A 21983-nucleotide genomic window follows, 5' to 3' on the forward strand; every position below is an offset into this window, starting at 1 on the left:
TATTAAAAACCTAGAAATTAACGAACAGATTAACACACTACAAAACAAATCATAACAGCATGCACACAAAAAAATATACACAATCATTAAAGATAAAAATAAAAATAAAATCTGGTGGTGGAGTAAACAATTAGAAAGAACAAGAAACCTAGTCTTAATATATATAAATCTCGTGTCACAATGTTTGTCCTCAATGGACTCCTAAACCACTTAACCGATTATAATAAAATTCGCACACCATGTGCAGTTCGATCCAACTTGAGAGATAGGATAGTTTAAATCTCAAATTATAGTCGCATTTTAATTTATTGCGATTTATAAAAGCGAAATACCACTCACTGACTCACTCATCACGAGATCTCTAAAACTATAAACCCAATTGACTTGAAATTTAGCATAATTATTCATTTTGTGATGTAGACGCTCACTAAGAACGGATTCTGCGGAAATCCGATCCCAAGGGGAGTTTCGGAGGGGGGAGGGGGGGGGGGTAATATATCAAAATTTCCATTTTTTGGTAGGAAATCACCATGGCAACGGCTGTTGCTTTGTTGATGCTTCATTCGTCTCTATGACAACGACTATTTCATTGTTAGTGCAGTCCTCATCACCGTTGAAATTTAGCTGGTATCTAAATATCAAAAATTACCCTTTTTTTTTCAAGTATTTATATTTTACAGACTTGAAACTTCACAGTAATGTTCCTTATGTTACGCAGGATGACATTTTCCGAAAATTAGATCCCATGGGTGGTTAAAACAAGGCAACAGGATTTTGCATTGTTCATGCCTTCTGCGTCTCCATGGCAACGGGCAAGGCAACAGGATTTTGCATTGTTCATGCCTTCTGCGTCTCCATGGCAACGGGCATCGCGCGGCAGTGGCGTACCCACAAGGAGGGGCAAGTATAATGAGCGGCGCAAGCGTGATCTGCCTGTAGACTGCCGTAGCGAAGTACGGGTACATCAGTTGTACGTTGCGTGCACGAGTCGGGAAACCATCGGTGCTATTCATTTTCTCTCCGGTACATTATACAGCATTGTAATAAATTTTCACTGATTTTTTTATTATTTACCATTACTGTAAATGAGTGATGTGGCTTAATTTTTTTCCATTAGTATAGCCGTGTGAAGCCGGGTCGGGCAGCTAGTAAATAATAAAAATAGACAATACCAACGATGCTGTCCCTGTAGGGCTAAACAACAATTTAAAGAAGAATTAAAAATTTTACGTAAAAAATATAAACACTCAATAAATAATAACACAAATGAAAACTGGGAAAATTTTTGTAAAAGATGAAGTTAAAAAATCAGTTTGGAATGTCACCGATAAAATTGTTAGAGGTAAAATTAGACGAACAGAACCCATAAATAGTATAAACATAAATAATGAATGCACTAAATCAATTCAGGATACCTACACAAAACTCACAGATTACCTATTACCATTTGAAAGAAGAAACATTAAATCAACACGTAGAATTAACTAATACAACTAACATAAATGACGAAGACCCTATAACTAATGAAGAAACATATAATGCAATTAAATCATTTCGAAATAATAAAACACCAGGTAACAACACTATAACAATCGAAACAATCACACAAATATGGCCAGAAATACAAGAACAATTTAACAACAATATATAATAAATGCTTAAATACAGGAAACTTCCCTAAAATATGGAAGATTTGAGAACTAATAATTATAACGGTAACAATAAAAATAAATCTAAACCAACTTTGTACAGACCAATATGCCTATTACCAGTTTTCGGAAAAATACTTGAAAAAATAATTTTTAAAATAATAACACCCACAATAAACTAACTATTACATGAAAAACAATTCGGATTTAGGGAAAATAAATCTACAGAAAATGCAATAAATAAACTAATGAAAATAATATCACAAATTCAGGACAAACATGCAATAGTAATTTTTCTAGGCATCAGTAATGCATTCTCAACAATAACATGGTACGATAAGACTGCAATAAACGAACTCCCCGTAACAATAACTATTAAAAAAATCTTATACAATTATCTTAATAACAGAACAATTCAAGTAAATATTGGCACCACTAATAATACACGAATAATGAATAGAGGATGCCCACAAGGCTCAGTTTTAGGCCCCACCCTTTGGAATTTGGTCATAAACGATTTAATTAAACTAATTGATATAAATAAAATATACACTATCGCTTTCGCCGATGACTTAGCAATAATAATAACTGGTAATAATAGAGCCCAAATAGAAGTTAAATCCAAAAATAGTCTAATCTTAATTAAATCCTGGATAGGTAACCATAAACTTAAAATATCTATTGACTATGGAAGTTAAAGGAGACCTGTATAAACGCCCACCAACAATAAAATACGACAATAAAACCATTAAATTCTTAAAACAATTTACATATCTAGGATTAATAATAGACCATAAACTAAATTTTCTCCCCCATATAAAATATAAAACTGATAAAACTAAGCTAATTTTCTCTCGCCTAAGACAATCTATCTGGAAAATAATAGAATATAATACTAAAAACCAAAAAATAATATATCAATCTCTTTTTCTTAACATAATTCAATACTCAGCATCGACTTTTAACCACAGACTAAATCACACACATATAGTAAGAACACTAAGAGCAGCCCAAAGATATAACTTAATAAAATTAACAGGAGTTGCTAACACAATTTCATATATCTCAATACTTATTGTAAATAAACAAATACAAATTTATTACCAATTAGGTGAGATGTAAATAACAATCATTTTCTGCAATTAAAAGACAGGACAGGACAGAGCCCGCGTGAGGCGGCGAGCGAAGCGCACGCCGGTAACCAGGTCAAGGAGGCCGTGGCCGGGGGGTCCCAAGGAATGCGCGCAATCAGCAACTCTGCGACAGCCGCACCGCCTCGCCGACGAGCGCCGTAGCAGCCACAAATTAAGTCAATACATTTACTTTTTAAATAATCTTTTTAGTAAATACTTTGGATGTCTGGTTATAATTGCATGTGATGCTTAAGCCATCTCTCGAGAACTCTCATACAATATTTTTCTAATTTTTAATTTTCGGGGAAAACTATTATATTTTTTCTAATACTTATTATAATACCTTCTTCAATATTACCAATTCATATTACGGATCTTAAATTTAAAAAACATAAACACAAACACTAAGATTTTTTTTTTATTTTACGGGAAAATTCATCAAATTTACGAAATATCAAATTTACGAAATATCAAATTTATGATGTTCCTTAGCATATATTATACTTTTTTTAAAATAGCTTTTTCAATATCACGATCTCATACTTTTTATTACCTCATGTTTTTAGTAAAATTAATTTGGAGTCCCTATAAATCCCTCAAATCTTTTATAACATATATCTTTATAAAACTATATATTTATTTTTTAAAAAAATATGTATCCATCTCAATATTTTAATAACTCTTTATATACAATATATATATATATATATATATTTATCAATGTTATATAATCTTTTCCAATACTTACTTTAATATACAATATTTATATCCTTTTCAATTTTTTTAATAACTTTTATGTACAATTTATACCCTTTTCAATGTCTCAACATTTTAATAACATTTATATATTATTATATTTTAATCTTTCTTATATATAATATGTATCATTTATAATACTTGTCCTAAAAAATATGTTTACTAAAATTATAACCTTCCTGCAAATGGAAGACAAAAAAATTGTAAAAAAATTCAAAATATACAAAAAAAAATTATAAAAATTAAAAAAACTACAAAAAATATATAAAAGAAAAAAACAAAAAAAATTAGGGGCTAGGGTCGCCGGGCAGCAACCTCCACGTGGTACCCTGCGGTAATCGGACACCAGTAGCTGTAGGTCAGTGAGAAAGGGTTTGTGCCGCGTCCCCACTGGTGGAGCTGGCCTGTAGGTGTGCGAGGACAGCTGGGCAGTTTGTGGAGGCACGGTATTCCGGCCTACTGCAGGAGCCCTTCAGTCTGACCTAGCCCTGTGGTACCGCCCTATCGGTCAGAGGAATAGCGACTGCGCTCTGGACCACATTTCCATTAACAGAGAACACAAAATTACATCTTTGTTTTACAGTAACTGTTTACAAAAAAAAAAAGTATATTTAATAGTGATGTACCCATTTCTCGAGTCTAAGGAATTGTGGAGATGTTTTTGTTTACGGATATCTATTGATAACATTATTTGGCAGGTATGCTTCTATTTAGGCATTACATGTAATAAAACAATTGAGAAAAAAAATTTTTTTTTTATTTTCAGCTTTGTTCCCATTTACAAAAAAAAATTAATTTCGCTCTTCATGTTATAAATGTGGTTATTCTACAAAATTTAAATTGATATGTTATTTATTTTATTATGTTTCCATGAAAAATGGAAAGGAAAAAAGTAACAACTATACAAAAAAATTCTACATTCAAGTGATATTTATAATGTTCGTAGTTTTATATTTTTGGTGTTATTTTGTAAACCATTTCAGCTAACTAGCTGAATATTTACGGGACATACAATTAAAGCGACAAATAATCTATTTACCCTTCCAATTAAATCTAACTAGGAAGTAGAAACTTAAAAACTCACTTCCATTTGGTGTATTAAGTTAAAATACTTACACACATAAACCCTTTTTTTGTAGGCAGGAGAACAAAACTAAAAATGAGTGCCTTAAAATTCATACTGCCCAGATTACAAAAACCATTAAAAGCAATTCTAAGTTCATAATATATATAATTAATATCGACGATTACATTTTTTATGCCAACAAAAATCACTTCCAATTATTCCTGTTCCCTACTTGTTTGGTGCATTTTTTTGATTGGTTAATCCAACACAACCTTTGAATATACTGTGATTTGTTGTGTGGTTAATGACTGGTAGAAGACGGTGCTGGTAACTATAGATGGAAAAATCTACTATTTGTCATCAGAGTCATGTCGTGTGAATAAATAATTTATTTATAACTATTAATCATACCTATTTATAATTCCTTTTAAATTTAATATTTTATTCCCACTGTATTTTGGAAAAATCAGTGCATAAGAGAGCATTTGTAGGGCAGGTTAAGTGAAATAACTTAAATAATTAATAGCTTAAAATACATTACTCTTGTTTAAAAATATTTTCACCCTACAATTATTCTAGATGGTATTTCTAAAGGAGATCCTTGTTTGAAGTGTTTGCTAGTTTGCTATACTTTAATAAATTACACTACCTGCTGGATGCATACACTTTGTGCCGAACAGCAATACTGTGGCTTGTTGCTGTAGTATAATTTGTTTTATATTAAAATATTTATTTTTAGTTATTTGTCAGCTGAGTCACAAATCTCAGGGAAGAAGAATTTTTTTTTTTAGGCATTTAATTATATAAATTTAACCGTAGTTAAGGAAAACTGCATATATTAAATGAGATGGCACTTGGAAAGATTGGCAAAATAAATTGTATGTACGCCTCAACTTGTAGAGTAAAACTAATTTAAAAATTCCCTATGTTACACAGTGAAGTCTAAAGTATTTGCCATTGTCACACCTGATACTCTGCACATCCCTGGAATTCATTGTAAAATATTTGTGTTACTAAATATTTACCTTGCAAATCTTTTCCTTTCAAAGCAGCCATTATTACAGGATGCTTCGGGCGTTTCAACATTCCTGGGGAATATTTGTCCCAACTAGGTTGGCTGTCTATAAAACAGAGCACAGAACATTTCTTATCAACTCTATAAATTGGGTTGTGTGCACACAGGCATGTCAAAAAATTCCAACAAAAACATGTCAATACACAAAAACCAGCATGTTCGTAATAATATAAGATTTTTTTTGTACACTAACTAAGGGACCTAAATGTTTATACAGTCAAACCTCATTATTACAAACCTGAAGGGACCATATTTTAGCACTTTGTAATAACGAGGGTTTGTATTAACCAAACTATTGGGATGTCATGACAAAAAAAAATTTATTGAACTTTAAATGCCTATATTTACAATTATAAAGAAAATTATACACACCGTTGGTAGTATAAGCTGGCTTCACTACATGCATGACAATATGTAAACACTGAAGAAAACAAACACAATGCAACACTTAAAGAATAAATCATAATACAAACTTCAATAAACTTGCATTCATGACACATTTTCAATTCAAACATTTGGTTTAAAAAAAAGCATCAATTCAGGTTTGCACTATCTTTTTCTTATAGGCATTGTTTACCACATTTAACTTTGGTCATATATACTGCTGCCGACTCCCTACACATAGTTCTGCCAACAAGATTGTTGTGATCCTTAAACCGTTGTAGCCAACCATTGCTGAACTTGAAGTCTCAAATTCCTAACCTCAATGCTAGGTAGTCTGTCTTCTTCTGAATCATAGGTCCAGAAATTGGCAAGTTTGCTGCACACATTTCTTAAAACCACTGCAACAATGTAGCTTCCATTTCATGATGTTTTGGGCCCCGCATTCGTTTTCTTGTTGATAATCTGCACGAACTCGCAAAAGCCGATTCAATCTTTTCACGATTTTTTAATATTGTCGAAAACGACGATTGCGGGATGTTAAATTCTCTTGCAATTTCAGTTTTCGTTCTCTCTCCATTGTCTACTTCATCGATAATTTTAACTTTAACTTGCAGTGTAAGTTCGTTGTGTTTACGTTTCGCAGTCATATTACAAAACAACAAACACTCAAAATTGAGGTTAAGATACACGTGCGTGAACAATGGAAAATATCAGAACTTTTTTCCATAGATTGTTTAAACTTCTACGTATGTACACTTCCGACGACTAATATCAATAAGGTATAGAGTTCTTTCCTTTTCGTTTTCCGTTTACAACATGGCATCTTTTCTAGTTTAGTTACTAACATCGCCACTAGAGTTGAACTTTTCATCTTGTTTTTCGACCATTTTGTGCTGTAGGATACATACATTTATCTTTGGAGAAACGTTTGTTTACATGACGGTTATGAAGACAATTTACTTTAGACTTCGGCGGTGAAATTCGTATTAACCGTTAACAGCTACTTGAGGGATCAAAACAACTTCGTAATTCATATTAACCGTATTTCGTATTAAAAGTACTGAATAACATAGGAAATCATACTTAATTTTCCGGGACTGTGAAAGTACTTCGCATAAACGGGAATTTCGTACTAAGCGGTTTCGTATTAATGAGGTTTGACTGTAGATCATTAAAATACTATATTAACTGGAATATGACTGCCAGGAAACTGTTTACATGTTGAATGTGCATATGCACAAATGTAAGTGCATTTCAAATGCAATGCACCTCCATGCCATCAGAGACACAGAAGCCTTCACACCAAAATATTTCACAAGGAATGAGGAAATCCCGGAAATTAAGTATGAGAATGAGTACTTCCAGTACCTATTGGAATACCAGGACAATCAAATCAACAGGGAATTTACTCTGCTCAACACTCCTCTCACAATGGTGCCTCCTACAACCACCCCACCACCCCAACTACCCATGGAGCAGGAAGAATGGCCGAATGCATCAAAGCGAAAGAGTTGCTCGCCAGTAAACTCTGGAGCTGAGAACAGGCCACCTGCGAAGGTGTGTCGGGCTAATTACTAGTCTCATTCTAGCAAAATATAGCTAGTTGAACAGATTCATACATTGTATAGGATAATTTTTCCTTTTGCAGTTTCAGATGGCGCTGATCATTGGGGATTCTCAGGTCAAGTACCTGAACCAGTATCTCTGTGATGGAATTACTTGCATCCTAAACCAGGGTACAAGGTTCAGGATCTTGTACCGATCATTTAAGAGGTTGGACCTTACTTCAATAAAGTAGTCCTCCATTGTGGAACAAACAATGTGCTGAGTGAGGATGCAGAGACCATCGTCAACCATTTCTTGAATCTTGCAGAGACCTTGAAGAGGGTAAATTCATATGCTACCCTGATGGTGTCGGGCATCCTACCAAGGAAAATGAATGGCTACCACTGCGAAACATCTGGCCAGCGTGTTTTTGGGATGAATGCCAAGTCAGCTTGTGTAAACTAAATGCTGTGACAATGTTTGCCAAACATAAAGGTAATTTTCATTGAACTTTGTGATTTGTTTTTGCAGCCAGGAATGATTTCACATCACGGCTCAAGGTTGAATGTTGCTTTGCAGATCTTATGGGAAGTTTTGCAAGAGTAAGTTGCCCATAAAATTTTCAGTTCCTACAGAACATAATGTTGCTATTATTTCCAGAATGACTAGTATGATTTCTAGTGAGCAGCAAGTGGTCGCAGCATCTTTACGTTATTATGAAGACTTTCCTTCCTTGGCAGAATCTTGTACACAGAAACATTTTGTCCCCTCTCAGGTTCCAAAAGTCAAGAAACTACCTGCTTTTCAGAGAATGTCCCAGTGTGTGAAAGGTTTTGCCTAGCCAGTTTACTTCAATCTCTTGTGTACCTTGTGTAGTCCAGAATTCCTCTGCTCCAGTAAATCCTGTTGTGCCATAAGCTGTTGAGTCCCTTCGAAGCAATTTTCAGATTCCTGTGTCCACCCCATCTTTTGGACAGTCATCATCTCAGGCTAAAATGTCTGCGCCACTACACAACGTATCTTCAGCATCTCATACACCACTGCCTTCTTTTCAGCACAGTGCTTCAAAAATGTTTTTTCGCCCAGTTCTGCCACGTATTTAATCATTTGTCCATGTAAACAAGTTTAATGTTTTCATGTCTGTAAAACAGAGAACAAAGATGCCGGCATGTTTTAATGTAGTTTTGGTGGTAAAAAGTGCACTAAAAAAATGACATTGTAGGTTTAAGAATAGTGCCAATCCAAGGAAAGTTCGGAGCCATTTCATTATCAGAAATAGTATCAATAAGTAGTTATAAGGAAGTTTATGAACAGGTTAGAAGGACATCATCCATTGAAGGTGAACCATTCCGTAAGAAGTCCTGGTGGTGGTGATGATAATATTCCTTATGTGCAGGTAAAATATGTGTGTAAACATTTTGGTAAGACTAGGATTAGAGGTAATGAGGTTCGGCCAAATCATAAGTATAATGCCAAAGGTTGTCCTGTATATGTGAAAATTATTTATAATAATAAGCTAAAATGAAGTGCGTAGTATGATTAATGGCCATAATCATGAAACTGGTTCAGATGTCATTATGCATTATCCTGATGAAATATTACTTGATAAGAGGGAACAAGAGGCAATTGCCCCTTTAATCAAATATAACATGGGCATGAAGGAATTAAGACAGCGGGAAAATGTTACAGAGTTAGGATATTCACTATTTACGTCAGCGGGCAAAGGAGAATATTGATGACGGGTGCAGTCAGGCAGCTTTGTTGGTAGATGAGCTAACAAAACTGCAAGAAGAAAATGGCTGTCCAGTTCATATAGTGACACGCGAATTGCCGCGTACATCTGTAATCTCGAAGCCGTCAGACCCTCACTTCCTAAACACGTGTGCGAGCCGCCACGACAGCTGCCATCGCCGGTTGCCAGGGCAACCTTTGCCGCGCCCTTGGTTGCCAAGACAACCAACCGAGTGCGCACGTAAATCCCCCCCCCCCCTCTTCCAATCATCGCCTGCCCGGCCGCCTCCTCCCGCCTCTCCCTATCCCACCAAGCCGAGGTCCGTCCAAGTCACATAGGCCAGCTGGAATTCCTGGAATTCCTGGAACCCCCAGCCCTTCCTACGTCACGCCCTGGCCCTCAGGAGAGGTATAAAAGGCCGGCCCTTGGGCCAGTTGGTGTCGAGAGACACCAAGGGGCAGCCGAGCCAGTCTCACCGCGCCTCCAGTAGCCGAGCCTTGCTCACCGCACTGACCTATCTCCAGCTCCGTGAGCAGCATATGCGTGCCGACGACGAGAGGACCGCCTGTCGCGTGCATCGAGGCCCGAGTGCCGGAGCCCTGTTCGTGGAGAGATGCGTGTGGCAGTGTACGCGACCGCGAGTGAGAGTAGTGTGTACGGGAAAGACTGCCGCTACCCCATAGTGCCGAATAAAAGCCACCAGTTAAAACCATTAAGTGTCTTATCCTTTCGGGGGACGCGGAATTCCACGGGAAACCCCCCCCCACCCTCAAGGCACCGAACGCAGCCAGCACAACCTATGGAGACCCAGCCACCGCACCACCAGACCGGTGAGAAACATCTGCAGCTGATGCCCTTCTCACGCCGGGGAGGGGCGAAGAAGCCCTTCCAGCCCCAACAAGGTAAAACTACGCCACCCCCAGCCTGGCCAAGACCCATCCCTGTGGAAGGGGATTCGCCAGATCCAGCCCCCTGGGTATACACTAAAGCCCGAGACAAGGCGGCCGTGGAGAGGAGAACGGCAGCTGCTCGCGGCTCTGACCCAGCCGCCGTGTTCTTTCCCCCGGCCTGTCAGGCCCACACCGCCCCCGACACCTGCAGTCAGGGAGCTCCAGCCGGTTTCGGTCGGCCAGTCGATGGTCCAGAGGAAGAGTGATCCCCACTTCCAAGGAATCCCTCGCTGGGAACAGACCCCAGAAATCATCACGCCATTTCCCCCCACTCCACCCAGGAGCTGGCATTAAGCAGAGAGACACCGCTAATCAAACTATCTGCCCCATCCATAGGCAGCAAACAGATTGCCGGCATAGGGCGTTCCGAGTCAGCAGTCGAAGGGAAGCGTACCGCGACAATAGAAACTGATGAAAATAATGAACAACTTTTTCTTGTAATGCAAACTAGTTTTATGAAAAATTTAGCTACTAAATACAGTGATGTTTTGATGATAGTTGGTACTTACAAGGTTAATACTGAAGGTTCTACTTTATATTGTGTTTTGTGTGAAGATGGAAAAGGGCATGAAAAACCTATTAGTTTTAGTTATGTTATTGTCAGAAATGAAACAGAAGAAGTTCTTAGTAAAGCTTATGTTAAAGTTTTGTACCGAAATCCTAACATGTTGTACCGTTGTAATGTTGGTGGCACTTGCTCAACTTATTTATTTATAATTATTTTTTTTCGTTTTTTTGGGCGAACTGGTTTCCACACGTTTTTAGTTTTCTATATTGGTATTTGTTAATGGTAATATGTTATTTAAATATTTAAAAGTTAATTCTGAACGAAGTTGTAATAATTATAATTATGTGTAATTTAAATGTTTTAACACATCAAATTTTTTTTATAGTGTCAATGTATTTTTTTGAATCTATTATGAATAATGTGTTTACAAGTTAATTATTATAGTAAATATGTGAAGGTATATTTAAGGAATTATAAGTCAATCTTTTGTTGTAATAGAATTAATACTCCAAGAACAATCGATCTTTGGTTGTTTTAAAAAAAAAGTACTCTCTACGAGTGCCATGTTCAATGTCCTTCTTCGTCTTGCACTTACAGGCCACAAACGGTCTTTTCCAGCACCTTGACGCCATGTTGCAGTAACGCCAAAATTTTTGATATTGTGATTTTAAGCTTTTAAGATGCATTAAGCATCTACAACCGCACTAAGTGGTAAGTTTTGTTGTCTTATTTCTCAAGAACGTAGGGAAATGTTTGTAACACCGGGCGTGTTACTATTCTTTGTTATTTTTATGTTAATTAGCGGTAATCCACGATACCGGCCATGCGGTAAACTTGAAACAACTTGTGCTGTGGTGTTGGGGGCCTGTCCCCGGCAGCCCGGAAGCAAAATGAAGTGACCGCACCTAATTCAGGAAAGCCGACGACTATTTCATTATTTTTGGCATAAACTACTAACCTTTTTTATCAACTCTACATAATGTGAAAATTTCGTGGACTTAACCTCATCGGACTTCTCGTCAAACTTTGTCTTCTCTTCTATCTTAAAGAAATTTTTTTTGAACCAATGTAACGTCTTATTTAATATATAATTTACAAGCAACGAAATAATGTAACATGGACTAAATATATTTTGATAATCAAAAAAAAAAAAAAAAAGTTTTGTAAGAAATTCATCATGTGATATTGTAAAGAAATTTTTTTTTCTTCTCTCTTGGGGCCCCAAATAAGATAAAACTTAAACATAATAAAATCAATATCATGTTAGAAATAATTTAAAATACAAGTGATATTATAAGAAGGTCAGGGTGTTTTTTTAAAAAAAAAAATAATTTACATAAAAAATAAATTATTTATCTGAAATTGTCCTTTTTTTTATTAATCATTGAATAATACTCTTATAGTTTATTGTGAGTGTGCATGACCAGTCAGCCCTGTTGATACTCTAACTAACCCCTCCGCACATCGAAACACTTCATGAGCCTTGGTCCACGAGCTTTCAGCATCCGCCTGCCTCTGTTCATAACCTAAAAATTTATGAGTAGGAGGTAAGGTGTGGTGCAATGTTAAATTACAAAGTAATAATAATGGACAAAGACAGGGTAGAAATGAATATAGTATCAAAAATGCTCCCCCACTGCAAAATTATTTTATGTTTCTTCATGTCTTAAAAGCTTTCAAAGAAAAAGTTGCATCGTTAGATTGTACGAGAGAGAAGAAGGCACAGGTGGTGGCATGCTTGAAACAGCTTCTTTATTCTTCAAAAGAAGATTCTTTAAATACTAATGTTCAGGTTTTGTTAAATGTAGCCCTTTCTGAATTTATGCAATACTATATTATAAACTGGGATAAATGTAAAGAGCTTGGGTGTTTGCTTTCAGAAGGAAGGAGTTGACTTTACGCAAAAATACAAATAACAGACTGGAAAGTCATAATCAAAAATTACAACAGTATTCAAAGTCAAGCTTGCATTTACCTGAAGCAGTGTAGGCACTGCGTGATTTCATACGAGTTTTGGAGGTCAATTTTTCTCAAGAAGCTTTTAAAGAAATGAAGACTCATATTGCAACGGCCTAAAATACTGTAGGATATCAGGGAAAGTTTGTATTGTTTTTTTAAATAACTAGCCAGACGATCAGGACCAGCGGGACACGATGAGGAAATGACAAACACAGCAGGAAACATTAAAGGACAGGTGAAGCGAGATTTGCGGACACAATGTAAACGATAGCATAACACGGCCGCGGAAACAAACAGGGGGATGCCGCGCGCTCATCTGGCGCGACCTTGGTCACAGCGCAGCGAAACTTGGTCATAAGCAAGAACAGGGAAGGAGGGGGAGTGTGTAATGACGTCAGAAGCGGCGTGGAAGTGGAACTTTTTTATGTTATAACCAAAAAACACAAACAGGGTCCTAACGGGCTTCTTATACCGGAAGATTTTATTCGAGAAGGCGGAGTCACAGAGTCAGTGGGAAGCCACGCTAGTCCGCCGCTGAGACGATTGGTGAGTGACCAGCCACGATGCGACGATGGTTTAACACTAGACAGCAGCACAATGGCCTTAGGCCCATGTAGCTTATAATAGTTGGTATCTCGCTCTCTCATTTCAAAAACTAAAAATACTCACTTTAAAAACCACGCGGTCGACATGATTAATTAATTTAAAGTAAATTGTCACGTAACTTGATATATTAGTCTGCAACTGTTGGTAACGAATCACGAGACAAATGAGGTTAAGAATAAGCTCTAGAAAATGTCCGACAGCACGGTTTATTTATTAACGACAGTATCCCCGATAGGAATAGGAAATGTCCCACAGAACGGTTTATTTATTAACGACAGTATCCCTGATAGGAACGACTATGGTTCAGTAATTATGTATTAGTAATAGACGGTTATCAAATGTACTGGTAAAGACCCAAAAAGGAAAAGAATAAAATGTTAGTTAAAACTGTGTAAAAAAACCTGTTCTTGTGGAAACATTTACCCTTAACCACTAAATTTAAAATGCTTTGCAAATAGGGACTCGTCACCCTACCTTAAGGACTGTTTAAGGAAAAACAGGAGTGGTGGAACCGCCCCCAGAACCTGATACTCATGAAAGGGCCGTCACGATTTCAGGTACACAGACGATCCCGGTAGATTCACTTCCATTCCCTTTCCCCATCATCCATCACGATTCTTTTCATGTACATATTCCCTTTATTTCCATATTTACGGTCGACACAGATACGTGCGACGTGCCGCGCACGTCTATAATCACTAAGCCGTCAGCCCCTTCCTTCCTAAACACGTGTGCGCGCCGCCGGCCAAGAGATCCCGGATAACTCCACGAAATAGCTCAATATCCCCGTGCTACCCCCGGTACATTCCCGTGGAGGGCGACTCCCCTGACAAGGCACCCTGGGTGTACGAGAAGGCTCGAGACCGAGCAGCAGCAGCCCGCCGCCAGAGCATTGCAGCCCCCTTCCAGCCAGTACCTCCGCACCCCAGTATGTGGTAACCCCACTCCAACTGGCCAGGGCAATAGTCCCACAACTAGGCTGCAACCCCAGAAAGAGGTATCAAGAGCCACCGAAGACCATCTGAAGGGAATCCCCCGATGGGGATATCCACCTGAAATAATCAGGCCCTTCCCTCCGACACCCCCTAACCAGACCCATCCACCCGAGTAGGCAGTCTCAGTTATAATTTGGACGTAGAGTGAGGTCTCGTCTCACTAGGGAACCTCTTCATGCAACCCTACCGGGGCCAAAGGGATACCTAGGAGAGAACACCACTATAACTGCGTCAAGGTTAAGAAATACCTAGGTTAGGTTAACCATTAAATGTCCAGAGAAACTAAGTACTTGAAAATAGTATAATTTATACAAGGGTTATAAATGTTTAAGGAACAAAAGGTGGAGTTTTGAAGAATAATAAGGAAGTGAAACCAGTAGTTACTTTAGAAAGTTCAGAATCTGAGGAAGATAATTTAAGTTTAAGAGCTAGAGATAAGATAATATTAGATTTTAATTTTGAAAGTAAAATAACTGAAGGAACAGGCAAAGAAACAGAAGATAATTAAAACCAAGTGGTATTGAAACAGGTACAATGGAGCAGTCTAAATTTTTCATTGACCCAGGGTTTTACTTTGGAAAAAGTTCAGAATTAGTATGAGAGAGATGGAGATTTTTAATGTTTATTATTAAGTGTAGATTCAGATTCTGATAGAAGGTTAACAAGTGTTAACTTCAGGGTTACAGATTTTAATCTAAGTGGAGGAAGCATTTGAGATTTTTTTTGAAGTAACAGGAGTTTATTTACGGTGAGGATAAAGTTTTACGCGATAAGTTGTTTTAAGTCGTTTAGTTTATTGGAGATTTATCGGGGATCATTACGTGAGGAGAATGCATTTGTTAAGAATAAGAATCGGAGCAGAATACAGAAGTTATTTATTTTAGGTGTCTATAGGGAGATTACGTCCATGTTGAAGTAATAACAACGGGATATATGTAGTTTAAAAGTTAAATTTACAGTTCGTAAATTAAGATTGAATTTTAAGTTCGTAGCTATAAGGATCGGTCTAAGTTATAATTTAAGTGCTTGATAAAATACAAGTGTTTATTAATTAAAGATAATTAATGATCGTAGGTTAAAAGATTTATAATTTAAAATAAATTTGTGTCGTAAATAGGATTTTTGGCAATCAAGTGAAGTTTGTTTTTGTTTTCGTGAGCGTAGGAGACGTAAGATGTGTAGACGTACGAAGTAAATCTTTTGAGGGGAAAGATATACGTTAAAAATGGATAAAAGAGAAACCAAGAGTTTAGGTAAAAGAGATTTATGGTATTTATAGTGATGTGGTGTTTTAATAAGTAGTAATGTTTAGAACAATAATTTTAACAGAATATATTTATTTTTTCGTCATAATTATTTTATTTTGGCGATAATTAATTATTGAATATTGAGTTTTGGATCACTAGGAGATACACTGTAAAGTGGAAAAGCCCTGAAAAAAGGGTGAGGATAGTTTATTTGGTTGTTGAGGGAATTAACTCCAGGGGAAATAGAGGTTTTCTTTAGGCTGAGGGACCCTAAGGTGAGGGTTTCTGTTATTGTCCATCCAGTGGAGCTGAGCTGGGACAAGTTGAGGTGTTGTGTCCCTGGGAGAGTAGGGACGAGAGAATTGTAGTGCAGACCCATATGAGATGGGCTGGCTATGGGATAAAGGGTCAGGAGAACCCTGAGGTGTTAGTGGTAAGGGGCAGGTGATCCCCAGTGTAGTACCGAAGTGGTTATCCTGTATGGGATAAGGTACCACTTCAATAAATTTTGTTGGAGGATGTAGAGACCCCTGTGTAGGAGGTTGTGTAGTGGGCATAAAGCAGATAGCCCCTACAGTGAAAATTTTGTTGTTCTAGAGGTAAATTTCCTGGGTTAAGTAAGAAATTGGATTCAGTTAGGAAGAAGGGAAATGCGAAACATTGCTGAAGTGAGCTAGTGTACCTGCCTAGGTATCAAATTAAATTTTAATAAATTAATTTATGAGAATGTTTATTCTGTTAATAAATGTTGATTGAAGGGAGCGTATTAATTTTTTTGAGTAAGGTGTTTTAAGTAACAAAGTTGAATAATGTTAAGTCAGTTGAATAATTGGGGAGGAGTTTCTCCAAGATAATTGTTTTTGTATTTATTGATATATTCAGCCAGTGGAGTTTAACTGTGAGAGATACAGTGTGATTTTAAGAAATCCCTGTTCTATTAGTAAGAATGACAGATTTTATGTTAAGAGTCAGTAAGCATATTTAAATTCATGACATGATAATTGTTTACAGTTATTAAGGAGAAAACAGAGCAATATATATATTTTTTATTTTAGTTGTTTGAAGATAAGGTTAAAAAAAATTTTTTCGGAAGTTTCTTTTGCATGTTTGAATAATTTTTTTTTTTGGATTTTAAGAAAATAGAGAAAACTTAATTGATTTACCTTAGTTTAGAATTATGGAGGTTTAGTGTTCTATTAGCCCTAACTAGATGGTCGGATCCCAAAAGAATGCCGTGAAACCGATAGCCATTTGAGAGGAATGCGGTAGGCGCTTGTTTAGAGAGGGGTATTGGCAAAACTCCTTGGGACTGATGGCAGATCAGGGGCCCTAAATATTGTGTGATGCTGTAAAACCAGTGCAGGGGAAAGCCTGGTATGCTTAAATGTTTTGTGGGCACAGGTTATGTAAACCTGGGGTTCCATGGGATTTAGTCATGTTAGCTGCTGTGGGATATTTGTATTTCCAGGTTCCATAGTAAAATCAGAATTAATTTTTGGTTTTCTTAAAATAATAATGTTTTTATTTTTTTAGATATTTTATTTGGGACAATGAAGACAGACCCTGAGGAATAAGAGTTGTCAGGATGTGAGAAGGGGTGGTAGGCCTAAAGGGTATAGGCACCACAGAGGGAATTTGCATCACATAATTAAGTATAAGAAAACTTGAGAACTTGAGAAATGTTGTTGTTGGGTTGGACGCCCATAAGAAGAGTATAGGCAGATTTTTGATTATTATGAGATGTCTAATTTAATTGAAAAAAAAGAAGAGGGTTTTAAGAAGCAAAGTAACATTATTGTTATATTAATAATGTAAAGTTTACAAATAGAAAGTAACTAAGAATGAATAATGAGTTAAATTTCGTGTAAAAGTTTGTTTATTTCGGTAAGTTATGAGTCATAAGTAATTTTTTGGAGACAGAATTTCATTGACAGGAAGTAGTAGAAACTTATGTGAATCTTATGGTAACACAAATAATGTAATAAAAAATAAATAGATGGTAAGTCTTAAGTTAGGATTAACATTTGAAGCACAATTTAATTGAGAAGAAGAAAAATAAGTAGGCCTAAATAAAAAAATTAAAATAAAGGGTTTCAACCTAATAAAAGTATAATTTTTAGGGGAAACAGGATAGAAGAAAAAAATTATGGTGATGTTAAAACTATGATTTAAAGCGTACAGGTGAAAAAAAGGGAGCCGCCAGCACGATGATGAACGGGAGGATGATGCTGGATAACCGCCAGGATCCTGCAGGAGACAGCCACCCAACCACCAGTGGGAGTCATCACCGGGCACAGTTCCAACCGGTAAGTAACGCTAAATTGTACACATTCTCTGTGCCAGTGCATTTTAGAATAACCTGGATCAGAAATTAAATTCAAACCAACGCTGTAGGGAGGATGGAATTAAGGTGTAGCAAAAGTCCAAACCAAAGTCAGGTCTTAAGCGAAAGGGGATGCCCAGGAGCTTTAGATGTGGCTGTACCATGTGATTGTCAAATGTATCTGGAGGGAGAGTTGAAAATAGATGAAACATACCCTTGTGATTACCAAACTACAACGAAATTTGAGATAATTCATGATATTCCAGCAGCTTGGTCGAAATTAAAACATTTGCATTTCCCATCACATTTCACTTCCACAAAGACAATTTTCCCACACTTAACGGATTGTTTAGAGGAGAACTGGCCTTCAACCATTCCCCACTTAAATGTAGCATTTGAAACGTATAAACAAAGTTCACCAGTTGACCTAAAGGAACCGCATGGAAACTTACAAACTTTGGCATTAGGAATAGTGAGTATGTTTTTAATTATTATCAGAAATCCCTTTCTAGTAGGAATTAGAGTATTGCCCAAAGCTACAGCGGAAAACGCAGAGGGATTATTTGTTAGAAACAACCTCATGTGTATCAGTAACACTAATAGCGATGGTATTGTTAATATTTGTTTTGTGGAGATTGTTTAAAGCCAGATGCCGATCCCAAACGAACCATGTCACGGAGGAGTCACCTTCCAAGGAAGAAGAACAGACACCCTGTGGGAATAATCCTCTAACGATTATTCAAGGTCAAGGGAGGGTTAGGGCAACATTTAAAGATGAGGAGGGTAACAAGTATCACATATGGTTAAGAGTAGAAGAAGAAGTAAATGAGTAATTATAAGGTATAAACCAGTTAAGGAAGAATAAACGTAGATTTTAAGTTATTAAGTATTGTTTTATGTAAGAAGTCAAAGAATGTTAACTGGTCGACCAGGTATAAAGTTGTAAAGTTATGAAGCTATGTAGTGAGGAAGTTATACCATTATGTAAAGATTGTTACAAAGTAAACAATGGTAAAAATTAGAAAATAATGTAACAGGGTTACATTATAAAAGCAAGGGTCAGAATGACTAAATAGCTATAATGGTCAAAATGTTATAAGAATAGGATAATTGAATTGTTAGGTTAAGTTAGACTTTAATAAAATTGTAAAACCATAATAGGTTAAGCGAAAACAATGTTCATTAAGAGGGAAGGGGAAATCAAAATAACTATGGCCAGTTTAAATGTAAATAACAAAATAAGTCGGAGAAAGATAGAAGCCATGAGAATAATTAGGGAATAAAGTAAAATAATATAATTAATTTGAAAAGGAAAGTTGTAACTAAGACAAAGGGTGGGAGATACAGTTATCCTTACCCCATATAGAGTTACAAATCATTTAAACAAAAAAGTGCAACAACAAAATAAACGACAAGCATAGAGTGTTCAGAGACTTCTGTACAAGAAGATTTTACAGTTATAGAAGAGAACCACGATAGACAACAGCACAACTGACCCAGTGCACACAAGACGTCGAGCAGAAACTCCAGGCAAGAGGAAAGAAGTAAAGCCCAGCAACCTCCAGGGATGCTATGTGTAGCACTGTTCTACACCCACCGACCTGAGACTCATCTTGGGAAGCATTAGCCCCTACTCTAGCAGTAAACAGACACGAAGGTGAGCTGACCTCAAGAGACTAGTCCGCCGCAGAAGAAGATGAGACAGCTGGTACGAAGACACAAGGCGTGATACACTACGGCCGAGTGTGCGTCAAGAGTCAACCGAAAGCACAGTACATCAGTGAAATACCCAAGTGATAGACACTCATGAACTGCTAAAAGAACTGTTAGCTACAAAGTGAACAGAAAAGAGTGAAAAACGTAAGACTCTTCCCAAACCATCCTTAAAAATCCCAGACTTAGAAATAATTTGCATGGGAGGATAAGAATAAGGAGCGAATTGTTAGTTCAAATGGAAAACTCTCTCTCTCTCCGACTTATTTAAGCCAAAGTAAGATGTAACCAGGTATGTTTGTCATAGGGAGCAGGGAGGCTGTTCTAAATGGAATCGGAAGGGCTGGTCCATCATGTGTAAAGACACCCTTGGGGGGGAAGTAACCAAACCAGAACCCCCCGACACACAGACGCCTGCACGGAAATTGTATAAAAGTGAAATTGTTTTAGTTTAACTCTAAGAGAAAATGAAATCCAAAAAACATTAAGACTGATCAAGGGTGTGAATATGGAAGTGTAAAATGAACCACAGTTGAACCTAGGAGAGTTACCATACGTAAATTTACGTAAAGAGGTAACACTCCAATAGCTGCATTTCCTTACCCAAAAGGGAAAAAAAAGGTTTTGTAAAATAATTGTATAATAATGTAAATTTTAAAGTAAACCTATCAGCGTGAGGACACACCGCTGTTGTGGAGGGGATATTGTAACGGCCTAAATACTGTAGGATATAAGGGAAAGCTTTTTTGTTTTTTTAATAGCTAGCCAGACAATCAAGACCAGCGGGACACAATGAGGAAATGACAAACACAGCAGGAAACATTGAAGTACAGGTGAAGCGAGAGTTGCGGACACAATGTTTGCAAACGATAGCATAACATGGCCGCGGAAAGAAACAGGGGGTTGCACTCGCACTCAGCTGGCGCGACCTTGGTCGCAGCGAAACCCGGTCATAAGCACAGAACAAGGAAGGAGGGGGAGTGTGTAATGACGTCTGAAGCGGCGCCGGAGCGGAACTGTTTGTTATTAACAACAGACGCAAACAGCGTCAAGACGGGCTTCTAATACAGGGAGATTTTATTCGAGAAGGGAGAGTCACAGAGTCAGTGGGAAGCCTCGCTACTCCGCCGCCGAGACGACGATTGGTGAGTGACCAACCACACGATGCAACGATGGTTTAACACTAGACAGCAGCACAACGGCCTTAGGCCCATGTAGCTTGTAATAGTTGGAATCTCTCATTTCAAAAACTAAAAATACTCAATTTAACAATCACGCGGTCGAAATTATGAATAATTTAAAATAAACCTTCACGTAACTGGGGATAAATTAGTCCCCAACTGTTGATAACGAATCACGAGACAAATGAGGTTAAGAATAAGCTCTAGGAAATGGCCCACAGCACTGTGTATTTATTAACGACAATATCCCTGATAGGCATGACTATGGTTCAGTAATTATGTGTTAGTAATCGAAGGTACTTTTAAAGACACAGAAAGTAGAGAATTGACATGTGTTGAATAAACTGTTAGTTGAAACTGCTGAAATAAACCTGTTCTTGTGGAAACGTTCACCCTTAACCTCTTTATTTAAAATGTTTTGTAACTAGGGACTCGTCACCCTACCTTAAGAGGCCACTCCAGTATTTCAGGGGCACTACGCAACCCGCATTAACCTCATAAGATTCAATGCTATTTTCATTTTGCTTATAACTAATTAACTAATGTAGATTTTCAAATGATGCTCTTATCAAAGCCCCTTTCTTCAAAAACGTGCATAAATTATGGTTTTATACTAATCTTTACTAATATGTATAAGTGTATTGTCTAGGTTTGAACCATAATTTATGCACGTTTTTGAAGAAAGGGGTTTTGATAAGAGCATCGTTGTCTCACATATCAACCAAGCATCATTTGGAAATCTACATTAGTTAATTAGTTACAAGCAAAATGAAAATAGCATTGAATCTTATGAGGTTAACACGGGTTGCGTAGTGCCCCTGAAACACTGGAGTGGCCTCTTAAGGACTGTTTAAGGAAAAACACGAGTGGTGCAACCGCCCCCAGAACCGTATACTCATGACAGGGCCGTCACGATATCAGGAAGCGACGATCCCGGTAGATTGACTTATTCACTTTCCCCATCATCCTTCACGATTCATTTCATTATCAACATTTTATGTACATATTCCCTTCATTTCCATCTTTACGGTCGACACCGATAAGAGAAGTCGACGGTCGACACCGATAAGAGAAGTCGACGGTCGACACCGATAAGAGAAGTCGACGGTCGACACCGATAAGAGAAGTCGACGGTCGACACCGATAAGAGAAGTCGACGGT

General features: G+C 37.2%; 1 long non-coding RNA gene across 1 annotated transcript in view; it reads left to right on the forward strand.

The window, feature by feature from the left end:
- Nucleotides 1–11304: 11304 nt before the first annotated feature.
- LOC134536648 (uncharacterized) overlaps nucleotides 11305–21983 on the forward strand; it is a 166270-nt gene continuing 155591 nt past the window's right edge. The window contains exons 1-2 of the long non-coding RNA XR_010075831.1: nucleotides 11305–11509; nucleotides 11601–12375. This is a non-coding gene — a long non-coding RNA (uncharacterized LOC134536648). The remainder of the gene's footprint in view (nucleotides 11510–11600; nucleotides 12376–21983) is intronic.

Source organism: Bacillus rossius, chromosome 11 (assembly GCF_032445375.1).
Source record: "Bacillus rossius redtenbacheri isolate Brsri chromosome 11, Brsri_v3, whole genome shotgun sequence".
In the NCBI taxonomy this organism is placed as follows: domain Eukaryota; kingdom Metazoa; phylum Arthropoda; class Insecta; order Phasmatodea; family Bacillidae; genus Bacillus; species Bacillus rossius.